At 61.4% G+C, this 14,525-nt stretch overlaps 1 protein-coding gene across 1 annotated transcript in view; it reads left to right on the top strand.

Moving 5' to 3' along the window:
• The first annotated feature begins 9,407 nt into the window (after nt 1-9,407).
• SEMA3F (semaphorin 3F) overlaps nt 9,408-14,525 on the top strand; it is a 26,955-nt gene continuing 21,837 nt past the window's right edge. The window contains exon 1 of the mRNA XM_042019989.1: nt 9,408-9,415. The gene's annotated coding sequence lies outside the window, so the exon portion shown is untranslated. The remainder of the gene's footprint in view (nt 9,416-14,525) is intronic.

The following is a 14,525-nucleotide window of genomic DNA, read 5'->3' on the forward strand; positions in this document are numbered from 1 at the left end:
CAGCTCAAGCCCTTTGCCTGGTATGGGAGTGGGGCAGGGGAACAGCTCACCATCTCCGCCGGGAGGGACTTGGATAGGAGACGATTTCATGTCAAAAACGTTTTCACAGGAATTTGTCACCACCCACAAAAATCTCTTTACCTCCACCCCTTTTTTTCCCCTTTAGCAGTAACCAGACCCGAGGGGTGCGTGCATGCAGGTGCAGTTGAGAAACAGAGACTGGGGCTTTTTTGCTCCAGTTCCTAAGAAAAATTTATTTGGTGCTTGTTCCCCTCCTCCAAAGCCTGGTTTGGGGAGAGAAACTGGTTCCTGCAGCACGAAAATCCAGGCAAGAGAGGGACTCCATTTTTCCCAGAACATCCCTCTGCGGTCCTCTCAGGACCCTGTCCTGGGCACCCCAAAGCATCTGTCGTCTCTGGAAGCTGCTCAAAACCCACCGCCCCCCAGCCCCATCCGTCTCCCCGGCGGGATGTGCCCGCAGCATCATTAGCGCTCGTCTAGTCGCCGCCGCGGCGGTTTGAACCTATTTGAAATGCACTTGAAAAGGGTGGATTTGATGGGAGGAATGTGACGGGTTTTTGTTCTCCGAGCCCCCCGGTTGAAGCTCTGCGTAATGAAGAGCTGTGACTTTCACTCGGGTTATTTTGGGATGGACTACTTTTTTTTCCGAGCTGGTGGAAGACCATCAAAGCGGCGCTTTGAAAAATGTCCCAGTGTATAAATAACTCTGCTGAGAGCAGAATAACGCGGGCTCCCGCGCGCGGCGCGCCGAGGCAGACGGCATCTGCCGTGCGACGTTGCATTATAAAAAGGAATTATTCATCCCTTCCTCTAATTAACTGGGTACAGCTCACCCGCGCAGGAGCGATGGCCCAGCATGGGGAGCACTCCCGGCCATGCCAGCAGAGTGGATGCTGCTCCCGGGGTCCCTCCATGTGTCCCCCCAGGCCCGCACGCCTCCCAGCACTGGCAGCGGGTGGGAGCAGCAGGCTGGTGCTGCCCTGCCATGGTGGAACAACGGGGTGGGCGAGCTGGTGTGGGAAAACCCGCATGTCTGCAGGACTCGCTGTCGCTAGAAAACACCTGATCTGCTGCCTCGGTATCCCGCCCACCGAAATCCAAGCAAAGGGAGCAGGATGGGGGGCGAGCCCATGGTACCCTGCTAGCTCACAGCATCCAAGGCTGTGTTTTTTGGTGCCTTTGGGTCTTGCTGGGGGCTGTGAGTGTTGCATGGGGCATCCCCTGAGAAACAGCCACAGGAGCCATATGGATCTGACAGAGACTCAGAGATTCACAGTTCACTCACACCCAAGGGGGGGTTTTCAGGAGATACTGGAGGGATAGCACCAGCAAAGGGAGCCCCGTGTCTCAGACGCCAGAGGGAAGTGGCCATGGTGGCAGCAGCCAGGCAGGCTCAACACCGCGGCTGTGCCCTGGCAAGGACACAGTGCTTGGGACCTCCCGGGAGGGAGACTAATTTTAGGAGTGCTCCGGAGGGGCTATTTTGGACCCTTTGCTCTGTGTGAGTCACCTGCTATTTTTCAACCCCACTGGGGCTATTTCCGTGTCAGAGTGATTTACACGGACTGGGACAATGCTGCTGGCACTCGCCTGGGGTCTTGGAGCCCAAAGCCATGCTGGGTGCACAACCCACTCCCCAAACAGAGTGCAGAGAGGTCCCGAGGCTGCCTGCTGGGGCTCCCAGCAACTCCTGCAGTGCCAGGGATGCTTACAGCAGGGTGGACCTACCTGGAGCCCATCCCACCACCCTGCCACCTTCTCAGAGGACTGCATGGTTGGGCTTGGAGCTTCTCAGTCCTCTTCCTCCATTGTTTCCTGGGAGAGATGGATGGGGAGAGGTTGGAAATGGTGGTGGGGTAGTGATGCAGCTGGTGGCTATGGGGAGAGAGACATCTCTGTGTTGAGTGCTCGGGGCTGAACATCCCTGCTCCCCAGCACCCTGGGCTCCTCCCTCCCCAAAACCTGCTGCTTCGGAGCCCGCCAGGCAAAAACCTGGCTGTTTCGGGGTTGTCAGAGCAACGTGATGCACCTTTCAGTTACCACGGCAACCTCAGCGAGAAGTTTTTAAAATTCAGGCAAGGTAATTTCTCCTCGCACTGCGATTTCGTTATCGCTTGGCTTGCCATTCCCCAGGGAAGCGGCGTCCTGCCTCGCTCCTCCGCCAGCAAGGTGGGATCTCGGAGATAAGAAATGCGGAGCTGTGAGGAGGGGGAGTGAGCGGGTGCTCTCCCTGCACCCCGTTAACAGGTCTGGCCCCAGAGACGTGGGCTGGTAATTAATGAGCGGGGGGGGGCCGCAAGTGATGAGCAACCTGATCTTAGGGAGAGCAGAGAGATGGGCAGGAGGAGGAATGAAGGCAAGGGTGGATGGTGAGGTGGGTTGACAGGGCAGAAGAAGGAGCTGATGAAGGCAAGGGTTGATGGCTGGTGGATAGATGGGGGAGCAGAAGAGATGAAGACAAGGATAGATGGTGGGGTGGATGCCCGGGTGAGTCATGACAGGGTGCCCTGCTAGCACCCTGCTGTGCCTGTATGGGTGGGTGGATGGATATCTCCAGCTACCAGCCAGATGATGGACAAAGAAACCATCCTGGGGTGGGTCACAGGCCCTGTGTAACCCCTGGCTGTTACAGACTCTACAGCAGTTCGCACTGCTGCCCCATCATTTCTTCCCGTAGGGGGTAGAGCTGCTGTTCTCTATCATCCCTTCATCTCCCAGCCCTCAACACACCGTAGGTCTCTCTTGTGCTGCCCCAGACCCTGTAGGAGTAGGAAGGGGATCCTGTAGCATTGGCAAAGCCTTGACAACCTTGTCCAACCCAGCCCCCCTCCTGCTCACCCCAGTCCAGAGGAGAAACCCAGGACTAATATTGTGGTTTGGAGGGTCAGCGAAGCCGTAGGGTTGAAGGTCCGCTTTGTGAAGGGAGGGAGAGGCCGGTGCAAACACAGGGCTGCTTGTTCTCTGCCTGCACTGCCCCATGGGCTGCATGGCTGCCGAGGAGCACACGGGCCTGAGGAGCACGCTGGCCCCAGCCCATATGTTGTTTATCATGAAGAGCTAACAAGCTTAATTCAGGATGTGTCTGTGATAAGGTTATCAACTCGTAAACACTCAGGTGCCCCTGACAGGAGCCCAGCAGTTACTGACTGAGCCCCTCATCAAGGAGCGGAGCCAATCTGCTCAGGAGGATGCTCACTCCGGTTCATTCTGCCTGCGGCACGGGTGACTGGGGCAGGGCACGCAGGGCTGCGCTGATGGGAGGCAGGAGGCTAAAGGCAGAGGGCTGGATTCTGCTCCAGCTGGATCCCTTCCTGCCTTCAGGACAGGCTCTTGCTCCACCATTAGGTTTCCGAGTGAACACCTACTGGAAGGAACAGAACAACACATTCCCAGCCCTCCAGATGGAGATGCCCATAGGAACAGCCACGTTCTAAGGGGGGATCTACGGACACGTCTTGTGAGGACATGGCCCCTCAGGGAGAGGCATGGCCAGCAAGAGAGCCGAAGAGGGAGGCGGAGTGTGGGAGCTCCTGGCTACGAAGGTGGTGAAGGCTCCTTTCCAGCTCTCTGAGTTTCTCTAGCGAGAATCTGACAGCCCTGAGCAAGGCTCCCCGTCCTTGTGGGCTGTTGGCACAGTCTCACCATGCTGCTGGGAGCCGGCTGTTCCGTCCCCTCTGCTGCATGTTCACTCTAGAACCTAATGGTGGGAGCTGAGGGGGCAGCTTGACAGCCAGCGCATCGTCACGCTGTGCGAGTGTGCATCAGCAGGGACGTCTTCCAGGTGGAAGGTGCTGTGGACATGATGCAAACAGGGCTGTAGACAAGCCACCAGCTCCAGGGCTTGGTATCCATTGCCAGCCCTATCCTGCAAGGTCTGGCAGAATCATTCCTCCATGCAGGCAACAGCAATTCCCACTCCCTGGCTGCTTTTGCTAATGGAGCTGGCCCTGGGCGAGGGCTGCAGCACGTGGGATGCTCATCTTCAGCCATCTTTCCCGGGGACTCAGGCTGTCACTGTCCCCTGCGGGGGTTGCCATCAGCCCGGGGGGACAAGGCAGCTTCTTGTCACCGGTACCTGCTGCAGTGTCTTCCTTAATGACGAGCTCCACTCGTCTGTCCTCTCAATCAACTCTGCTGTGCCGGCTCATTCGGCTGCGCACGCTGAGCAACGCTGCAGCAGAAGGGATGCTGCAGTCTCACGGGCGTGCAGTGCCCGCTCAGAGGTGCACAGAGAGGTCTCTGTGTCTCCCCACAGACGCACTGGCCCCTGCTCACACACATGTGCTGGCACAGTACACATGTGTGCCTGGACACTGCTGACCGCGTGTGTTCCAGCGACACCCGCACCGCCCACCGCCCGCTCCCCCGCTCTGCCCGCTGACTGCAGCAACTGAAGGCAGTGGAAAGTTTTGCCGGGAAAGCGCGTGGAGCGGCTGTCTCTGGGCTGGGGCTTTGCCAGGGTCCATCCCAGCTATGCCCACCCTGAGCCGAGGAGCCGGCAGCGGGGTGCGTGGGGCAGGATGCTGCCTCGGGCGTCTCGCTGCCCCCCCTCCAGCCGGAGGACGTGCGGGCAGAGCGGCCACGTCTCGCACATCGGCCCTGCCCGCGGGCTCTTGGCCTCCGTCCGGGAGGGCAGCAGGTGACGGAAAGCGAGCCCCGGCCTGGAAGGGGATGAAAGGCGGCTCGCAGCTGCGGACACCCGACGCCACCTGCCCGGGCGCGCGGGAAGGATCCGGGATGTCCTTGCTCCCACGGGCAGATCGCCATCCGGCGGAGGCGGTGAGGGCTCTCCGAACACTGAGTGCCCGTCAGGCAGCAGAGGAGCCGGGTGGTTCCACCAGCTCCTGGGGCCCCAGATGAGCTGTGGCTGGGAATCCCAGAGCCGCCACGTCCTAACCCATGGAACGGGGAGAGGCAACCCCCACCGTGCCTCAGTTTACCCTCTGCCAAACGCCTCCCCTCCCTCATGTCTCCTCTGGGGAGGAGAGGTGGATGCCTGGGCCGTGGGAGGAGGGGGGAAGTCTGTCCAGACAGCCCCCCAGCCGGGAGGTACTCTGCTCCCTCCCTGCAGCCGAGCACCACCAGGATGCTTTCCTGAGAGCAGCCATGCCCCAAGCTCCCTGCTGCCCGGCGGGGCCATCTTCGTCGCCACGGGGTAAATCCGAGCTCTAGGGAAGGCTGAGGAATTTCTATCCTGGCCACCTGGGGCTCACCCCGTCCCGCTCCGGCAGCCCTTTCCCCTCCGTCAGCGCCTGCCATGTGTGTCCCGCTGCCGCCGCCTCCTCCTGCCTAATCCCCCGCTCCATAAATCACACCCCCCCCCCGCCCCGACCTGCCCTGCGGGTCTGGGGTCTGCCAGCTTGTTTGAAGTAGCCAAGGCATCCTCTGAATGGGTTGCCCCCAGCCCTCCAAGCCACGGAGCCCCCCCCCCCCAGCTCAAGCAGCACTATCGGGAGCACCCTGTGTCGGTGTCTCCCCACTTCAGTAGCAGCAGCAGCAGCAACTCTGTCACCTCTCTGTTTCTCACACCTCCATCCCAGGGCGCCAGTAAATCCCCTGACCCGCAGCTGCCCTGGAAATTTTTCCTACTGTCTGTCTCCTGCCTTCTCAACAATTTTGACTCCACGGTAGATTCCCCCGGCTCTCAGTGTCCCATCCTGCTGCGTTGCAGCAGCCCAGCCCGTCTCCTGCCTGCCTCCTCCCTCTCAGCGCCCGCCCTCAGCCCTGCAGGACGCCCAAGGATCGGTCCTGGCTGGGAGTCCTGGCTCCGGCATCCCGCTGCCGGGTCACCATCTCCAGAGGGGAGCCCGCGGCTGGTCATTACCCCCACGCCGAGACATCCTGCTGCAACATTCCCGTGCTTGAGGGGGAGAGGAAGGGGGGCGGGAAGAAATAGTAAGCCAGTTTTGAAGTCTGTCACCTTCCTGCAAAGCTGGACGAGTTTTAAGATTGCAATCCCGGGAGCTGGGAAATGTGTTTTCTCTGAATTTGTGGCAGGTTTGTAGCTCAGGTGAACGCTCCCGGCTCTGGGTGATTCATCCCAATTTAATTTCCCAGCTGGCTTTGGCACCGCTCGGTGCCTCTCAACCCCTGACAGCACCTCCCCAAAACATCGAGCACCCGGGGTGTTTTTCTCCTCCATCCGTTCTGTGGTTGGAGCGGGATATTGGGTACATCACATCCTTCCTTCTCCACGGCCGCCCACCTCCCTCCCACGCTCCAGCCTGGAGCTGCCGGGCTGCCCCCGGCTGCTTTGATCCCTGCCCCGCGGGGTCATCCCCCCGCGGGGTGCCTGGACATCCCGCCCCCGCCTGATGGGCATCCCTGGGTATCTCCCAGCTCCCTGGGAAGCAACCGGGACAGATGGATCTGTGTCTGGCCCCTTCGCTGAGTGTTGTGTCACACCAAGTCCTGAGCAGGCTCTACCTTCAAACTTTGCTGCCTCCCAAGTATGCCCTCAGCACACTGGGGGCAAAGCCTCGACCCTCAGCCTGAGCAAAGGGGACCTTCTGGGGCAGGACCCCTCCCAAAAGGTGGTGGGGAGCACCTGCATTCCCCTTCAGTGGCTTTTCCAGCCCGGCCTGGCGCTAACCTTCGGTGCAGCAGCAGCTCCCCCCACCCGCCCTCCCTGGTGGGTTGCATATTTTTAACTGACAAAGACAAGGGGGGAAAAAAAAAGAGAGAGAGAGAGAGAGAAGAGAAACAAAGACGAAAAAGGCTCCTTTTTTGTGGGGTTTTGAAAAAAATGGAAATTACCCTGCAGAGGAGGGGAGAAGGGCCAGGGGGTTTCAAAGCATCTTCTTCTCCCTCGAAGTGATACGGAGAAGATGCTCCAGGCCATGTGGCCTTTAGTGGCTTTGAAGTTCAGGCGGCAGCTGGGGAGGGACGTGGTGAAGGGCAAGGCAGGGAGACAGCTTCCCACGAGGCACGTGCCGGCATCGGCGTCGGCATCGGCTGCCTGGGCCTCCCTTGACCCTCGGCTGGAGCCTGACCTTGGAGAGGTGGTAGCCCCCCAGCAAGGAGCCAGCCCTGGGGCGATGGAGCTGTGGAAGTGCTGAGAAGTGGTCCCGGGTGCAGGGAGCGATGGGATTCAGATCCTGCATCCCCTTCTTGTTGCGCCTGCCGGTTGCCACGGCGACCCGGGAGCAGGAGCATCATTTCCACGGGATTTTGCTGGGAAAGGGAGAGGCAGGTTGTGCTTCTGGGGGAAGGGTGGGGAGTCAGGATGGGGCTCTCCCAATTCCCTCAGTCTCCATAGAGAACCCTTCCACCAGTATTCCCACCACAAACCCAGTCTGGACTGGGCTGACCATCCTTCCTCCACCCCAGAGGGATATTGGCGTTGGCTGGGCCATGCCAGGCTGTGACTGTCCATCCATCTGTCCTTGCTGGAATGAGGCAGCCACCATTGGACACACCCCAGCGAAGGATCTTGGAGCTGAGCAATGGCTGAGTCACAAAGCCAAAAATCCTCTCCATGCCTGGTGCTCTTTTATCCCTGTGAGCTGAGCCAGCTCCCAGACCAACTTCTTTGGGAGGACCCACGTGCATGGACGTGTCCCAGTTTCTTCCAGCCCTTGAGCCATTCCAGCTGCCTCTGTCCTGTCCTTTCCAGCTCCTCTGTGCACACCAATGCCCACAGCTGTACCACTGACCCACTTACGTGGCACACTGGCACGTCAGGGCTGTGCCACAGAGCTGCTGGCCCCCACCCTCTGCCCACATTGACTTCCCATGTCATGAAAGCCCCTGGACACCTCAGAAAACTGGGAAGTTATCTTAAAACCATTGAGTTGTTCAATTGTCCTTTTCACACAGACAACATCGAGCATTTCCCTATATTTGTGGGGGCTGGAAATGGCTCCAGACAGCAGTGAAGGGCAGTCCAGAGACTCTGGACGCTGACTGATGCAGCCCTTGCCCTGAAGATAACGTTCCTTCTGGCCCAGTGGCTTGGCTCCTGGTGCCACCTCCTGCATGGCCACTTCAGCCATAGGACAGTGATCCCAGTCATGACCCCAGCCTCTCCCTAAAACAGGAAAAGGATCTTGTAGCCTCCCAAGATTCTGGTATTCATAAATTTGGTGTGCATGGGGATGTGTTGGAGGGAACACAGTCACATGGTGACACATCCCTACCACCTTGTGCACACCCCTGTGCCCCAGTGTCCCTCTACACCAGCCTGCCGGGCACAGGGAACTGCATGAGGTGCCCAGAGCGTGCCATGGCAAAGTGGGGGCATTGGCACTGGCTCCCTGGGACCCACAGCCACCAGTCCAGGTCTGTTTTCCATTGGCACAGCTCCTGCCCATTTCCATGGCAGCATGTGGGGTCCCACACCATGCTGTGGTCCCACGTGCATGTGAGCCAGAGGGCACCAGGAGTCCTCAGTCCCTGGCCAGGCATGGGCACCACAATGCTCCTGCAGAGCCCAGGCCTGTGCTGGTGGGGCCAGGCTGAAGGATGGGTGAGATGGGGCTGGCTTCACACAAAGGCAGGTGATGGCTTCACACAAAGGCAGGTGATGGCTTCTTTCTCTGGAGCACGGAGAGCTGCAAGGATGGCTGACCTCAGCACTGCAGCTAGGAATGGGCATCCCACTTGTCCCTCTGGCTCAGAAACCATCATGGGGGCAGAGCAGGATGGGTCCCCATGGTCAGGTTTGGTGCAGGCAGCACCAGCCATCCCCTGCCCATGGTCCTGGGCAGGGCTGATGTGTCGGCACTGTCATTCCACACCTCCTGGATTGCAGCTGGGAAGTGAAAAGCCTCAGTCCTGGGGGCAGTGCTGACTTCAGCAGTTCCCATTTCAGGAGTCTCAGCCCCTCCCAGCCCCACGTCCACCAGTACATCACACTGCAGACACTACCAGGGCACTCATCTCCCCTCCCTCACGATCCCCTGTTGTGCCTGGGGACCCCCAGCAGGACCTGACCCCACCTTTCCAGGCGCCTATCGACCACCAAGCGCCTCACTGCCATCAGCAGAAGCAGCTCTTCAAACGCCTTTGCCGTCGGCGCTGGGCTGGACATCGATCCGTCGCCACCGCTCATGTCCTCACTGCACCCCTTTCCTGGCAGAGCTCCGGCCGGGCTGTCCCTGCCCGAGAGACTGCTCTTCCCAGTGTCTGTCCTGCCCACGGCCCCTCAGCCCCCTGCCCCGTGGCCCTGCTGCCAACTGGTGCTGCCCTCCTGCCTCAGTTTCCCCACCAGCAAAGCACAGGGCTTGGTGACCCTGCGGGCAGCACCACCGCAGCACCCGGGCTGGGGGCAGCTCTGCCAGGTGCAGGGCACACCTGGAAGGCCAAATCTGCTCATAACAGGCTCAGTTTGTCCCCGTGTCACCCTCGACACGCCCACTGGGTGCCTCTGCTTGTCCTCTCGCCTCACCGGGACCTCACTCTGCCCCTCTGGGTCAGACCCTCTGCTGCTGCCAGGGGACCCACGGGGGCACCCGCTCCGGCACAACCCCCCGTTGGCTTTCCCAGCTCGTCACGGTGCAAGGCGGAGGAGATGACATCCCTGCTCCTGCCAAGACAAACACGGCGCCTTCCAAACACGCAGGGCTTGGCAAGCCCACGCCTCGGCCATCGATCACCGAGCCCGCCGTGCTCCAGCCCACGACAGCCCATCCGCGGAGCAGAGCAGGGGAGAAACAGCGGGGGGTTTGGGGGGGTCTCAGCAACCCCCCCCGCGCCTCTCCCAGCACTGCCAGCTGAAAGGTGGAGCATCCACGCTCGTGCCCTGCCTGGGTCTGGGGGCTTGCCCTGGGCTCCTCGTGCCCACAGGGTGCTGGGCAATGTCGGGGAGTCGGTTCCCACTCCTTGGCATGCAGAGAGTGCCCGGGGCAGGGACAGCTCGTCCCTGGGGTGGCTGTGCCGAAGGGTGCCCTGCGGCTGCTGGCTTAGCCCCAGGCAGAAAGTTGGCCAGAGCCAGCTCCAGGCTCTTACAATAATAAACCGCGCTCAGGCAAGCATTTGTCACTGGGCTGGAGCGGGAAAGGACCAGATATCCCAAACATCTGGGGGAGGGAGCGTGGGAGGCAGAGGGCAATCAGGGAGGTCTTGGAGGGGCCAGAGAGGGTCTGTCCTCTTCACAGTGTCCTAGGATGGTGGCAGCAGAGCGTGGCATCACCACGTCAGCCCTTCCAGAGGGCTTAATTCAGCCTGGAGGGGCAAATCCTGCTCCTCCCTCGCATCCCATCCCCTGCAGCGGTTCCTGAGCTGGGAGCTGCTCAGGTTTCCGTGCGAAGCTGGTGTTTCTGAGAGCTGTAGCGGGGGGGTACAGGCAGCTGGTGGGGACTGGGGGATGGAGGCTGTTCTCGTGGCATTACCAGGCTAAGCCAGACTGGAAGCGGAGTCTGTGGCACTGCTGTCTCCGTGCACCGGGGTGTACGGACCTCAGCAGCCACCCCGGGGGGAATCCCAGGGCCACTGTGCCCTCCTGCCCCCTTTACTGGCCCACGTCTGCAGGGGAGATCTGCAGCTGGAGCTCTCCCCGAGCCTGGGGCACCCCCCAGCATTGCTTCCTACAGTGGGAGGGGGAAGGGCAGAGGGCTGCGATGGGTCAGGGGAGGCCCAGCCCCTCACCTCTCAACCCTCTGCCTCCCCTCCAGCCCTCGCACCATCCCTGCCCTGCAGTACAGCTCCTCTCTTCCCTCACCCTGCATCCACCATTCCCTGCAACCCCCTGCCTGTATCCCCCAGACCCTGCATCCCCTTGCACTTCCCAGCCCCGGCTCCCAGCTCTCCTGCGCTGCCCACTCGGTGGGTGCCCAGGATGGTGCCAGGCTGCGGGCACCCTGGGGCCCTGGGTGGCCATCCTCGCTGCCCAGCCGGCCCTGGGGGCCCTGGCAGGACGGGGGTCGCTCCTGGGAGTCAAACCCGCGGCGGGCAGCGAGGGGCAGATGCCGCTTCCTGCTGCTGCGGGACGAGGAGCGGGGCAGCAGAGGGTTAAGCAGCGTCTGGCGGCGGGAAGGGGACCGGGAGGAGGGGGGAGATGGAGGAGTTTGTTTAATAGCTGGAGACAAGCTATGCAGCTGTGCAGGTCGGACGGGCCCTGCAGCCCCCGGCCCCCACCACCCCCTCCCCGGCCATGCCCGGGCAGGCCCGCAGCAGGCAGGAAGGCAATGCGGGCAGCAGGCAGGAGGGCAGGCAGGCTGGCACGGGGCTGGCAGCCGGGGAGCCTCAGCAGGGTTATAAAAAGCAGGAATGCTTCTCCCAGAGCAGGACACGGCAGGCGATGCCTGCCAGCCCGGCAGGGGATGGCAGCAGCGCCCGGGAGGTGACACCGAGGGCACCTGGGGTGCTGGGGGACACTTTGGTACTGGGGCACGGCCCAAAGGGCTGAGCAGGTCCTCAGGTCCTTGCAGGCTCCCTGGGGTGCGTGGCAGTGGGCTGGTCCCCAGTCAGAGGGGCCACCAAATCTGGTGCAGGCATCTCTGCGCTGCTTCGCCGCCAGCACTGCCCAGCTCCCTCCCGGCACCGTCGGACTCCCTGGGAATACCCACCCTGATGCCCGCTGGCATCCCCAGGCTGGGGCAGGCAAGACGGGGACCCCTGGCCCCGAGGAGGAGGCGTGAGACGACAGGCAGGTGGGGGACAGATGGCCAGAGCATGAAGCTGGCACGGGCTGAGCCGAGGCATCCGAGAGCTGCCGGGGGGCCTCTGGCACCGCCACGCAGCAGGGCCAGGAAGGAGAGGGGACAGGCTGGGAATGGGGGGAATGGACACAGAAACAGGGATGAGGACAAGGATAGGGATGAGAATGGAAATTGGGACAGGAAAAGGGATGGGAATGGGGACAGCACTGGGGATGGGAATGAGGACAGGAATTGTGGTGAGGACAGGAAAAGGGACAAAGCTGGGAATGAGGACAGGGATACGGATGGGAATGGGGACAGGAAAAGGGACAGAAATGAGAATGGGAACAGGTATAGGGATGAGAATGGGGCGAGGGGATTGAGATAAAGATGGGGATGGGGACAGGAATTGGGGCAGGAACAGGAACGAAGACAGGGATAGGGTGCTGGGTAGGTGGCGAGTATCCACCCCAGGCCCAAGGAGGAAAAAAGCAGCTTGCAGGAGCTGGAACAGGCAGGCAGTCACCCTCAACCATGGCATGGATGTGGCCACGTCAGCATTTCCCATCCCCGGTGCTGGGGGAAGAGCTCCTGGAGAGGGGAAGGGTCCGAGGGTCAATGCACGAACAGAGGATGCAGTGACCCACCCCTCACAGAGGCTTGGAAGTGTAAAGAAGCTGGGGGCCAATTAACCTCACTGGCTAATTAGGACAGGAAGCCACAGGCTTAAACTGCAGCAGGGGAGAAGGAAGTTACGGGAAGGCTGATTTATAACTACGGGGACTTGGGAGAGCTAATGGCTCAGTTCTGGGTTAATGATACACCGGGAGGTCCAGGACCCTTTCCGTGCCAGCAAGCCATGGATCATGGGGATGAGAGGGGATAGTGGGGACCCAGCTGCTCCTTTGGGGGTCTCCAGGACACCCACACCTGTTCTGGGGGCCAGGTCTTGGGGGGGTGGCCTGGGGCAGGGCTGGGCACTCCCTCTCCTGCCTGGCATCACCCCAACACAGCTTGAGGGAGCAGCTGCAGCCCCCCCAGCAGGTAGTGGAGGGGAGCTGAGAGCAGCCTCTGGCTGTGGCTGTCCCAGTTTAATTTGCTGCCAAATGTGTGTCACCACCCCCAGAACTGAAACCGGAGGCTGCACCAGAGCCCAGTGGCCCTGGAGTGCCTGGGGGGGCCGGGTGACCTGCCACCACCACAGCCCAGTGTGCTGATGTGCGGACACAGGGGACAAGGTGCCCCAAAGCATCACCCAGCTCACCAGCTGCCAGGAGAGAAAGTGAGACTGGAAATTCAGGACAGCCTTTGTGTTTGGACCAGATCACGAGAGACTGGGGCTCCGAGGGGAAAATAAAACCTCTCCTTAGAAATTCTTTTATCCCAGGGAGCTCCCGCGTATCGTGTTTCGGGCCATTTATTTGTGCTGCTGGCTGAGGCCATTGCTGCTGCCCTCCCGCACACAGAGCGGCTGGTGATGAGAATCCGGCGACAAACTCCTCATTTTTCAGAGGAAGACAGAGGAGATGTATGAGGGTGAAGGACGGCGCCAGCTTATTTCTGTGGAGCCATCCCTGGAAAAAGAAGAGGCAGCAGGGGGCAGATCACAGTGGGGCTGGGGGCAGACACCCTCTCTGCCCCCTTCTCAAGCACCAGCAGTGCCTGGGTGTCAGGGTGACCCTGCCTGGGTGGAAACCCTGCCTTGTAAACCTTCCCTTCTTCCCGTGGGGTAACTGGGGGAATGGAGGGGCACTGGGACAGGGCAGGGGTCTGTGCTCAGGGGAGGGATTTTTCCAGTGGCAATGTCTGCTTGTGGGTGGCTACTGCTCTCCATTCCCTGGACCTTGCGCCGGGATGCCTTGTCTCCCCCTGCCCTGCTCCTGCCCAGGGAGCCTGGCTCAGAGAAACATGATGGGTCTTAGATCAGGGCACCTTCCCCTCCAGCACCCCTTGTTGTGGTTTTTCAGCGTCCTTAACTGCTTGTTACCCCATTTGGGAGCAGGTCAAAAGGAGAGGCTGAAAATCTGTGGACGGGACCTCTGACGCCAAGGAGGAATGTCCTGTTGGGACTGGGGGGCATGAGGCCAAGCTCTGTGGTGCTTGCAGGGGGTTGGACCCATATCTGGGTGAGGAAGCCCTGGCAGAGGCTGCCAGCTTGGCAGAAACGGAGCGGGGGAACTGAAACACGCGCCTGGCATTTGGGGGGCTCCAAGGTGTCCCCTTCAGGCAGGAAGGACCAGAGCAGAGCCACGGAGCTCAATTGCACAGCACCTGCCAGTGATTGCCTTGGGTGTGCAGTGGGGACGGTGCTGGGCAGGGATCACCGGTGCAGGGGGAGAATGGTCCCAGAAAGGGATACCCAGGAACCAGCAGATCCTGGAGCAGAGGGATGCCAGGGCACGCGTACTGAGCTGGGATCACCCAGGTGCCAACAGGTCCCAGGGCCGCGGGATGCAGGGGTGCAACCAGAGCGGGCAGGGGTCACCTGCCTGCCCTGGGCTGAGGGCCGGGGGTCACCAGCGGGGGTACCCGGGGTGGGGGCGGCAGAATGAGCAAGGTGGGGCCAGGGACGGCGCCCCACTCGCAGCATTTGGAGATGCCGTTTGTGGGAGACGGTTTCTCACCGGAGCCGGAGCTCTCACAAAGCCGCCGACTCGCCGGGGCTCGGCTCCCCGCAGACCCCGCCGCCCCGGGCCGCCCCCCGCCGCGGCAGACAAAGGAGGGACGGCACTTATTTATCCGCCTCCTTCCCGGGACCGGCTGGTGGGCTGCGGAGGTGCGGCGAGCCACCGGCGGGCTGGCACGGCACGGCGGGGCAGCGCCTGCACCCCGCAACAAAGGGCCGGAGCCGGAGGTGAGCGGCGGGGGCGGCGCCGGGGCTCGAACCTGCGGCCCGGGGCGGTGGGCGTGGCCGGGGGCGGGTCT

Source organism: Corvus kubaryi, unplaced genomic scaffold (assembly GCF_017639235.1).
Source record: "Corvus kubaryi isolate FWS band 111438036 unplaced genomic scaffold, C.kubaryi_AGA036_p1.0 124, whole genome shotgun sequence".
Taxonomy (NCBI): Eukaryota; Metazoa; Chordata; class Aves; order Passeriformes; family Corvidae; genus Corvus; species Corvus kubaryi.